The following is a 12,821-nucleotide window of genomic DNA, read 5'->3' on the forward strand; positions in this document are numbered from 1 at the left end:
AAATGTTGTGGATTCGTATTTAGGACCGCAGTCCTAAACTACCTACGTATCCCCTCATTATCCTAAGGAAGAATCAGACCCACTCGTAGTTCGACACTTGAAACTGTGGTGATGCATGTTATTCTACGCCTTACACACCTACAGGTGACATGTTGATGCGTGTTCTTCTACGCCTTACACAACTATGCCATGTGCCCTAAACAGCGTCTAAGGACTTACCAAAAAAACATCTGTCATGAAATATTGTGGGTTCGTATTTAGGACCATGATCCTAAACTACCTACGTATCCCCCTCGCTATCCTGAGGAAGAATCAGACCCACTCGTAGTTCGACACTTGAAACTGTGGTGATGCATGTTCTTCTACGCCTTACACACCTACAGGTGACATGTTGATGCGTGTTCTTCTACGCCTTACACAACTATGTCGTGCACCCTAAACAACGTCTAAGGATTTACCAAAAAATATCTAATTCGTGATTTGAAAAAAATTGGGATAACTTGGTCTCAAAATTCTCTCTGATTTTTGTGCTTTCTGTATGCTATTTCCTATCATGAGAATGCAAATTTTATTGGAGATTCTATAAAAAAACATAGTCCTCTGAGGGATCTCTTTTGCAAAAACTTTCTTTTAGCAACAAAATTTTTGAGAAAAACCATTCACTAAAAAGACTTCCTTAAGGTCACAATACAATTTCCCTCTGATTTTTCTTTTTCTTCTCTCCCCCTATGGTTTCTTCCTTGACTCATTTCTCTTCCATGAACTCCATTCTCTGTGCTTTAACTTTTGCTGAAATGCCTTTTAGGTTTTCATCTCGTGGCTTGCTCTAACTTTTGCCTAAGCGGCCCTTTCGGGTTTTCCACTTAGCGAGCTCTTTCTTTTCTTTTTCTTGTTCTTTTTCTCTTTTTTTTTTCTTTGAAATTAGACAATCACCAGGATATTCATATCAAGCACCTATTCTATCATGCTCACAAGACAATAGGTTAAATCAAAACAATGCAGTTCAATTACTTAATCTTTTGATGTATCCCTCAAGACACAAACATTCACAATCATAATTAAATAAAACCTATTCCTGGTTAATACAATAAAAACTTCTTTATTTATTCAGGTACACCATTACTCCCTCTTACATTTAGTTTTGCTAAATTTCTAACATTCCAAAGTTAGAAATAAGCTTTATAACCTGCCGAATGGCCTTTTCAGGTTTTCCATCCAGATCTTCTCTCATCTCTCCTTTTGCCTAGACTATCTTTTGCAGGTTTTCAATCTAGCATTTTTTCTTTTCTTTTCTTTTTTTTTCTTTTTCTTTTTTTTTTCGTTCTTTTTTCTTTGACCCTTACTTTTGCCTAGACCGCCTTTTGCAGGTTTTCAGCCTAGCGGACCTGTCTCACACAAAGTACCATTTGAGCTTGTCTAAGTTGACTGGTTCTTGAAATTCATTTTCATCCAGGTCTAATATTCTTACAGCACCTTCTGGCAAGATCTTTTTGACTATGTATGGACCGTCCCAGTTTGGCTTAAACTTTCCTTTTGGATCAAAAGGGATGGGCCGAGTTTGTTTCACAACCATGTCTCCCTCTTTGATCTTTCTTGGCTTCACCTTCTTATTAAAGGCTCTAGCTATCTTCCTCTGATAAGCCTGCATATGATACAAGGCTCACATCCTCTTTTCATCAATCAAAGCTAGTTCTTCATATCTCTTCTAGGCCCACTCATTTTCTAGGATCTTAGCTTCTAGCATCACTCTCAAGGATTTGACCTCTTGCTTAATGGATAACACTACTTTAGTCCCATCTACTAAAGAGAATGGGTTGCCCCCGTGGATGTCCTTGCAGTACTATGATAACCTTAAAGAATATAAGGGAGTTTTTCAGGCCAATCCTTATATGTTTCGAATATTTTTTTTCCAACTAGAACATTTCCATTCATATGGGAACTACACATTTCTTGCATGTATTTCTTTCATTATTTGCTCAGCCTATTTTTCTATCACACATAAGAGTTTGTAGAATTGCCCCCCAGCTAAAGTAAGTTGAGTGGCTAATTTATGAATTGTTGCTCTATCTCTTTTGTAGGCTTATTGCGAGTATTCTCTCACTTCCAGAGACCTCCTTATGTCTTCATATCATTTTCCTTCTCCCTCTAGGTCCACATGTGCTACTACTAATCCTTCATAGCATAAAATTTTACTCCTCATTAGGATAACTAACAAAGTCAACTTTTGATCACTCTTTTCCTATAGGGACACCAGTGGCTTAGGAATTGGCCATCTGATTTTAAGCTCGAGGCATGTGCTTCTTGGTACTTTGTTAACAAGGCTATAAATTTATCTCTTTCTTCTTGGGTTAAATCTTTAGCTCACTTAATGTCTTTAGGATTATTTGGTGTACCCAAATTAATAGAGATCGATTTTGATGCATTAACAAAAATAGACTCTAAATGATTATGAATGCCATGCATATGCCCATTAGAATAAACATCAAACAAGTAAGCAGAAGGACTGGGAATGTTATTGATCTTTGCCTCGAAATCTTTATCAAGTACATCAGAATTGGAAACATCAATATCACTCATGAGCATTACAAAAGATAGACTCAAACATAGGGGTGTAGCCTTAGGTGTTTGGTTTTTCATACAGTCCTTTGATCAATGGTGCTGATTTTTTGTTTTAGCTCTTTCACGTGTTGTAATCCCTAATCATATGTCAAGGTAATTGCCCTCGCTTTCAAGAACTTAGAAGGCTTTGGCTCTTCTTCCTCTTCTGTTAGCTCATAGCCTAAACCATGACTCGTGATCTGCCCCTTCATCTCAAGAAAAGTCACCAGACCATCTATACTTTCTCCTAGGCCCATGCAGGAAAAAAACTTCATCCCTTTCTTCACAATAGCCACTTTCAAATCCATCTAGTTTTCATAGATCCCAACAACTTGAAAATCAGACACTAGTGGAACTAAACCATCTAGTTATAATGCAACTATCTCCTCATCAGAATCAGTCCAGACATCCAAAAAACCCTCATCATAGCTAGAATTATCACAAATCTCAATAACCATTATAGACTGAGGTCCATTGGGCTTTTGAATGGGTTGGATAGGTTCATTGGGCTTTTGGATGGGTTGGATAAAGTCAATAATTAGGGTTATTTGGGGTGATGGAGATCATGTAGATACCTGATGTAGGTGGAAATTTTGGCTAGGCATGGGGCTTTTGGGTTGATTTTCTGGGTCAATTATCCTTTTGGCATCAATTAGGTCTTAGATATCATGCTTAAATTGAAAGCATCAATCGGTGTCATGATTTGTGGGCTTAGTAGAATCGGCAACATTGGTTGATATCATAGCTAGGTGGGAGTGGATTTGGTAGTGGTGCTGGTGCTAAGAGCTACAGGAGGTCTTGAACTTTGAGAAGCTCCAAAACTTCAGATAAGGGTTGGCTGAATTGGAAAAAATCTCCTTGGGGTGAGAGACACAATTTGAACCTCAATAACTTTAATGCCACTTAATTGGCCTACCTTGGGGCCTCTTTCTAAAGTTGACCACAATTGTCTCTTCTAGCTTAAATATCTTGGCGTTCAATATTTCATCAAGCACGGCCATAGTTTCTTCCATCTTAAGTAGTGTAGGTGAAATCCTTACTAGTCTCTTCTCTTCCCTAACCCAAGTGACTGATTGGAAGTCTCTTTGATGTGTTTTGAGGCTATGTTTGCTAAAAAAAGATAAGATTTAAGGGTTAACCTAAGTATGCTATGTACATGAATGTAATGCATGAATGGACCATTTTTTTTTCTTTACTTTTACAAAACCAAAACCGAACCATACCAATAGAACCAAAATTGAACCCAAAACCAGACCATATAAACTGAACTAAAATCAGACCAAATACTGAATTAAAACTGAAAAAAAAAAAAAAAAAATCTCCAGAACTGAATCTTCGCCCCCTTATACCTTCAACTCTCACGTGCAGGGTAAGAAAAAAATTCTATCCTAGGCTACGGTACACTAGACACACCAACAGGGGGTGGTCCAGGACGACCTTTCCTCTATAAACAAATGATTTGTATCCTTAAAGTTTAACCATAAGTAAGCATCCTCTTGCTTAACATGGGTTTTAAAATGGACTTGGGCCTATACACACATTGGGTTTATGCATAGGCCTAGGTTCATCTCAACTACCACTAGAACTTATGGTTTGAACAGTAAGGATACGAATCCAGCACAACAAAAATCTATAGGGTACCTAGGGTTGAAATCTATGGCTCATGGGCTTTATTGGGTAGGAAAAGGGTCACCCATGCGAGAGCTTGTCCATTAAGCACAACGGCCGGAGCTGTGGCTCTTTTATATACTCGAAGGTACGGGCATGGGGTGCTAGCATTCACCAATTCGTCATAGCTCGAGTAGAACCATGGTCTCCTTGGCTAGTACTAATGGGGCTAAAAGGGGTAAGAGTGATCCGTGTGATAGTGTAGTGCAATGCAAAAAGTTTAACAGAGGAATAATATTAGACTAATAGAAACATGTTGGAGTAACTATCCATTTAATCCCCAGTGGAGTCGCCAAACTGTGGAGGTGGGGGGTGAAGCGAAATATCATCCATTAGAATTATATAAAATGCACCAGGTAATGCCCAGGAAAGATGGTGGAGTCACAATGGTCTCACTTAAGTACCACCTCCTTAGACAGCATTTCCTAGACATGCTCTTCATACAATCCTAATAGAATCAACCCACTGGTAAGTCTGTCTTCCCATAACACTACCACGGTACTAAGGATTTATGCCACAAAGGCATAGATAGACAGAGTCGCCACCCGTAATAACCGACATATTCGATGTTTCTTCCGAGGGTCATGGATGGCAACTTACTCCTTGCGAGTTTCCACAACCGTCGTTACCATAGCCCAATGTCTAGGTTCGGGATAGTGGGTACGTAAGGGAAGGTGTTAGGCACCCTTACGCTGGTCTAACCTCGTTAATTCGAGTGCAGTCCTCTACTAATGTTTCTAGAAGTCTTTTTTATTATTCATTTATTAAACTTTATTCTAAAAATGAAATTCTAATCCTACACATTCACAAAAGGATTATTGTTTACAAACAATTTTGATGCACAAGTAATTCCAATCTATAGGGTTGCTAATTATTTAAATGATATTTACCAGATGACTAAAATTAATTTATTATTGAGAATTTAATTCACAAACAAATTCAATTTCAAATAACCCTACGTTTCTATTTAACATAATTAATTAATTTTCACCAAGTTACCCTAAGGATAATTAAACTAAGTTAATTATGTACATGTGTAATTTATTCTAATATCACATAAGGCCCAAACAATCACAACAATAAAGATTTCTAACATGCAAATTTATTTTACAATTACCAAGTATTAAATTAAATTTATTTACATGCCAATGTTAGTTTAATTTACAAACAAGATTAATTTTAATTTACAAAATATTTATTTAAATTAATTACATGCAAAAGTCAGTTAAATTAAAAATAAAGTTAATTTTAATTTACCAAATAAAAGTTCTATTATTACTACAATTTCATGCCAATGGTTATTCGAGAAGTTTAGAGCTACTTACATTGGTAAATGCATTTGCCATTAGGGCAAGCTACCCTTAAAAAAGGGTCTTCTCTTCTAGTATGGCAATGATATCCCTGGCTTACTCCCGTTTAGCTCCATATAAGCTCCACGCAAATGCCCTCTTTGGTACTTACCTTAGGGCTACTTACCAATTTTGTTTGTAATAAAAAATAAAGGAACTAAAGAAAATAAAAGAAATAAAGAAAATATTAATAACAATTTACATTGGATTCTAACTCTAGTCTCCTAAAGGGTTAAGATTCCTAATTAGTTACAACTACCTAATGGTCTAAGTCTTCTAACATGATCCAAACACTTTATAACACTTCTTGAATTAAAAGAATACAGAAAATAGATCAAATATCAATTAAAACCTAAGAAAATACAAGAACATGCATAAATATACAATTTTCAAATTTTGGCAGATTAATAGTAGCAAGAAATTCGATTTTTTAAAAATAGTTAAACATGCCTAAAAATCATAAAAAAATTACAGAAGATAGCCTACATATCATACAATAACATAAAATTTATAAATCAAACAAAACCCTAGCCGAATGATCTACATAAATCGTAACTCTTCTAAGTGACAGAATCGTACTACTTTTTTGTAAAATTCATAACTCATTAACCACAAAAGATATGAATGCAAAACCAATTGGAAAAGATTCATAAGATTCTGAAGTTAATTTTAGACACTAGATTTGCACAAAAATATTAAGGAACAAGGGAGATATGGGCTCCACAAGTCGGATATCCTGCAAATCAGATTTTACAGGAACCCTAACTTCAAACAGCCATAACTTACAAAATATTAAAGCTTTTTTAGTGATTCTTGAGCCTAAAATTAATGGAATTTCGTGTAGAATATGAATATAATTTTTACAAATTTTTTACAGATTCAGAAAATAAAGAAAAATAATAAAAATACGAGAGACAGAAACTAAACATGTGCAGAGTTGTGTATCCCCTCAAATTAAACATGATTACATGATCAATATGAACGTATAAAATAAATTGAAGACAAAGAGCATAGAATTAAAATATTGTGTGGCATAGATCTTGAATCTTGAAAAGAAAACAACAAAAACTGACCTTCCAGAAATCTTGTATGAAAATCTTCTTGAAGAAAAGAAAAAATAAGGAAAAACTCAAAGAGTCTTGAATATCTCCAAATTTCCTGTAGCTCTGAATTTTCTCTTCCTCTTTCCTTTCATCCTCCCCTTCTTCTCTTCTCTAGTAGGGTATTTATAGGGTTTTGGGAGAGAGGTGTGATAGGGTTTGGAGTCTTAGGATGATAAAGTTTAGATGACTTAAACAACTACAATTGCAGAATTCGAATAAGACTGGGATATGGGTGAGGTGTTTCAACCAATAGGAAGACAGAAAAAAAATGGAAGGCACCAATAGGGAATGAGGAAGAGGTGTGGTAGGATTTGGAGTCTTAGGGTGATAAAGTTTAGATGACTTAAACAACTGCGATTGCAGAATTCGAATAAGACTGGGATATGGGTGAGGTGTTTCAACCAATAGGAAGACAGGAAAAAATGGAAGGCACCAATAGGGAGTGAGGAAGAGAGTGGGGTCAAGGAGGAGAGAGATATTTTGTTATTTTAATTTTTAGAAAATAATTAAATGGGTCCCATTTAAAATTCCTAACTAGGCTTTCTTAGGACCATAGAGCCCAATTAAACTTAATTAGATCCATTTAAGAATTACCCATATTAAATTTAAACAAAATAAAATTTTATTTAAATTTAATTAAATTAATTTCCCCAAAATTTTATTATTATTTTTATTTTTTTCAAGATCATGTCACAGAATTAATAATTCAGCTCCATGCCTCCAATTACATCTTACAGTCATATAATTTTTCATCATCGGGTTTCCCACGGCCTCAATGCACATACTCATCACAAAATAAGGGTCTACACATTGCCTCGTGGCATCTTACTTTTCATCAATTCTATTTTACTATTTTTCTCTTTGAATCAATTCATAATCACCAACTTTTATTTTTTGAAATTGGACAATATCATCAAAGGGAAGTCTACCAGTTTTTTCTTTTTATTTTTTTTTCTATTTAAAATTTTAAGGGTTATATTCTCATAATCATTGTTATTATTGAAATCTCTTTTATTGAATTTTTTCATATATGGATTAGAAAAAAAAAAGATTTTTTTCTTTTTTAATATTAGAAATTAGAACCATGCCATTTATATATGATTTTAATTGAATTTGTTTTGTTCATTGTTTTGGAAAAATTAAATTTATCACTATATTTATTTGAATGTTTTAGTTTTGATAGTTATGGAACAATTTTATTATCTGTCAATTATAATATAAAATTATCATCATCAAACAATTAATTAGTTTAATCGATGCCTAAGCAAATAATTACATATTTTAATTGAGCTTCCTGAAATTAATTTTTGCATTTTTTGACTATACATTTCTATCTACTTATTATAACATTATTTATCTTTATAATAAAAAAAAAATACAACTACTTTTCACTGTATAACCCATTAACTATACCATATTCATTATATGCATCAATGATTAAAAAAAAAAATTATGTAGGGATTGTTGGGAATACATATATATGTAACTAATAAGAGATGGAATATCTAGATTTCCCACCATTAGATTCTATCTTGTATAAAGATTTCCCATGTGATCATGATTCTCAAAAAATCAAAATGATGTCACATTCCCATTAATGAGAAAAAAAGTAAGGCCATTTTGACAAGAATTGACCATGGTGCCTATATAGAAGAGAAAAATAGAAAACTTGTAATGAAAGCAAATTGAAAGATTTTGATGCAAAAAATGCATCATCATTCATCAAGCAACAATCCCAGTTGGATTGGATGGGATCCAACTCCTTTTTCTTAGATGCTCATTGGGTTTTGATTAAAAAAGTATTTCTTAAAGAAGAGATTTAACCTTATTTCAACTAAAAGTTTGTCCTTTTCTTTAATGCTCCATTATAGTATAAAAGCTTTTCAAATGAGTGCCTTTCTCCTATTTTCATTTGGTTTAATTTAATATTGTTGGTGGGGAATTTGGCATGCATTTTCCTTAAAATATTTATTATAATTTGTGATGCCTCCAATAAGTATTTACATGTAGCACATACTATTGTTCAAACTGAACCAGTAGACTGAACATATTTTGAGTCAACTAATTTGATTTCATAAAAATTGATGAAGGTTTTTTTAGAATCAATCATTTATAATAAAAGACTTTAATTAAATTATCACATAATTATGTTTAAATTTTATTTTTTTAAATATATTTTTTAACCCAAAATCATTTAGACTGGAGAAAGATAATTCATATAGTCAATCCTAAACTTTTGGGATAAAAGCTTAGTTGAGTTGAAATTAGTTGAGTTGAGTCGTATTATTTTTAAGTTAAAAAGAATTGATGAAATTTTTTTATTCTAAATATGAAAATTAATTAAAAAAATTAAATTTTTATAAAATTTTAGTTCTAAATATGAAGTAAATATTTAAAAATCGATAGGAAGAGAATAAATTGCGATTATTTAAATTCTTAATTCATACATAAAAAAGATATTAGAATAAATGATTTTTTTTTATTCAATTTATTCTCATTGATATTCAAACTCAAAACTTTATAACCATGAGATAAATATGGTATCATTGTGCTAAAATTCATTGATAGAATAAATGATTTTTAATTAAATAATAATAAAATCATTTTTATCATTGTGTATTTAAATTTTAATTAAAATTAAATAAATAATAAAAAGTTTCTATCAATTTTTTTTTAATTAAATAATATTAAAGTCGTTTTTATCACTGTAATAAAAAAAAGAATTGTTTAATTAGGATAACTTAGTTTTAAAATTTTAAATTTTCAAAAAATGGAAAAATTTTACTCGTTTAATTGAGTAAGGCTCTTACTGTATTGACTGTATGGAACCTTAACCCAGCTAAGTTACCTTTCTAAAAAGTGAACTTAAACCATTTAAACTAAACAATATCAAAATTTAAAAGAGCCAAAGACTGAATTGAGCTTGATTATAATTTAGCCACTAAAATACACTCTCCATGCAATTGAAGGATTAAATTAAAATTTTGACTTACTTTTTTAATACGTTGATATGCATCAACGAGATAGAACAAACAGATGCAATTGGAAAACAAGTGGAAGTAGCAGTGGATCAGCACAGCTCACAGATTTGTTGTAAATTTGTTGTCATTTACTTGCAATAGCCACAAACAAAATTAAAGAAACTAAATAAGAAAACAATGGATAATCTTGGAGCATAAAGCCTTAACATCTTCTTCTCCAAATTCTTTTATCATTCTCCCCATTAGATGCTTCATTTCTCCATTAATGTGAAGTAGTTGTCGTTTTGTTGTTGCATATATTTTCTGTTTGTTTAGAGGAAACAAATTAGAACTTCACATGTAATCAGAGTACCTATCTTTGATACATGAAAAAATTATTTGCACAATCAGTATTTTCATTGAGAAAAAATATATAAAAAAATTGAAAACATAGTATCAATCTTTGATAGAATAAACAAATTAAAGCTCAAATAGGAAAAAAAAAAAAATCAATCTTTGATATATGTTATTAAAAAAGTTAAAAAAAAAATCAATGAAAGTAACTTGTATATGCAAATAGTATATCGATTAATAGAACAAGGCTTTTTAATAAGAAAAAAATAACTTCAAAAAATAAAGTTTTTAAAGAGAGAAATCAAATTAAAAAATATATATATCAATATTTGATATATTGGAATGTATTTGTGGATGAAATTGCCTTCTCCACTATCTATGGTAATCGTCATCTCTAATAAGGAGGGATGGAGAGAGAATGGGTAATGATTGTCTCTTATCCATGGTCTCACAATAAATACACAAATTAATCTTAACAACAAAGAGATTGATCCCAAGAGATATAGAGAAAAAATGCAGAATTTCACTAAAATAAAAAGCATAATTTGTGGACAAAAATACCAATCTAGAAGTCTTCATATTCGATTTCCACTGTTCAAATTGAAAAACCAAATGTTAGAAACTTGCAATCAAATTTAAGCCCAAACTAATGGTGAACGAACACTCAAAGACCAAATACTTGTAACTGACAAAAAAGACTATATAATTTTCTCTCACTCTATTCCCTCTGCCTTCTTTTTTTTTTCTCTCACTCTCTTAAATGAAAATCTACATTCTCAAAAATCTATGTTCTCTCCATTTAAGACTCGTGGAGACCCCTACTCTTATTTATTTTTCGACTTGACCTTTGACTTCTTTTATTTTATTAACTACAATATTTATTTAATTCTTTTATTTTTAATTTTTAATGCACATTTTTTATTTATAATTTTAAAGTATTTTTAACTATGTGTTATAGTATTTAATTAAATATTTAATTATTTTATTTTTAATTTTTAATATACATTTTTTATTTGTAATTTTTAATGTAATTTTAATTATATGTTATAGTATTTAATTAAAATTTAATTCTTTTCTTTTTTTTTTTTTGTTTTTGATTGAACATCTTTTCATTTATCACATACTCATAAAGTATTAAGCCTTAAAATTAAAATATATATTCACATATTACTATATAAGAATTATTTATCAATCATTATGTTTTAAATTTGATATATTATATGCTTGTACATACTCCCAAAGCAAGCTTTCTTAATCTTAGCAATGTGTTATTGGGTGTTAAACATATATTCATACATTATCATATAATCATTATTTAGTTTATCTTAGTACATATTCATAAAGTAAACCTTATTATTCTTATAGAAATGTGTAAGTAGATGATTAATACATACTTATAGATTATTATATAAGTATTATTTATCTTATATATGTTTCATTATATTTTAAATACTATATATTGTATATTTACACATACTCACAATATAAACCTTATTAATCCTATTACAGTATTATTAGGTGTTAAATTATATATATTGATATTGCCGTGAGTCTCTTTGATTAGTCTTGGTGCCAAGTCAGCTTGTAACATTAAAAAAAAAAAAGTGAGGTTGGTGATCTAATGGCTAGCCCTTCGACACTCAAATTAGAGATTAGTTTTAAAGAGTGTAAAGAAGTAGAATTTTGTTAGAGTTTCAATAATGTAGGAAAGCGTACTTGATTAGTGCCTTGTTCTCTAACATTTATAATCTAAGGGCATTTGAAAGCTATTATGAAATTAGTGGTGAGAATTTCAGCATGCTCAACTCTTGTTCCGAGATTCGCACCTATAAATATGCCTCAATGTTTGACTTCCTATATCAATGCTTGGTTAGGTGTTGTTTGGGTATGCTGGACTAGCATATAAACTAATGTTCGATAGCTTCTATGTAAGTAGATGCTCAACTCAGTTCTATCCGAGTGCTGTGATACTTGGTCTTGGATGAGCAATATGACATTTGTGTTCGGGTTGGTCATCTCATGACTTTTTGATCGAGCTAACTCTTTAACTCTCATGTTGGCTCTGCTGACTTTTTTTACTCGGTTTCGAGCGAGTTATATCATATATTTATAGATTACTATATATATTCATTATTTTTTAAGCCGAATATGTTATATATTTTTTAAAATACTACATAAGAGTTAATTACATATTCATGAAGTATTATGTAGGTCTTATTTATCTTATCAATGTGTTGTTAGGTTTAATACATGACATATTATATATTTATAAAATATTGTATAATACTCAATTCCTCTTATCAATGTGTCATTATAGTTTAAATTGACTATACTATATAAATCTTAATTATCTTATAAATATATCATTAGGTTCAATACATATGTATTATATACTTATAAAATACTATATAAAACTTAATTTCTCTTATCAATATTTCATTATAATTTAAATCAGCTGTACTATATACTTATAAGTAAGACTATAAGTTTTAATTATCTTATCAACGTATCATTATTTTAGGAAATCATATAAATTATAAAATGTTTAAAATACTATATAAGACTTAATTACATACTTATAAAGTACTATATAAGTCGTAATTATTAGGGATAGCAATAGGTCAATATTTGCGAGTACCCAGCCCGATCGAACCTTAATAGGATGGATTTGTATAGTGTACAATCAAGTTAATGATGGGTTCAAGTTTAAGCAATAATACCTGTTATAGGCATGGGTTTTTTATGTCAGGTTCTCTTTACTAAAACTCGTTTACGTAAATAACTAATTA

Source organism: Hevea brasiliensis, chromosome 9, assembly GCF_030052815.1.
Source record: "Hevea brasiliensis isolate MT/VB/25A 57/8 chromosome 9, ASM3005281v1, whole genome shotgun sequence".
Lineage (NCBI taxonomy): Eukaryota > Viridiplantae > Streptophyta > Magnoliopsida > Malpighiales > Euphorbiaceae > Hevea > Hevea brasiliensis.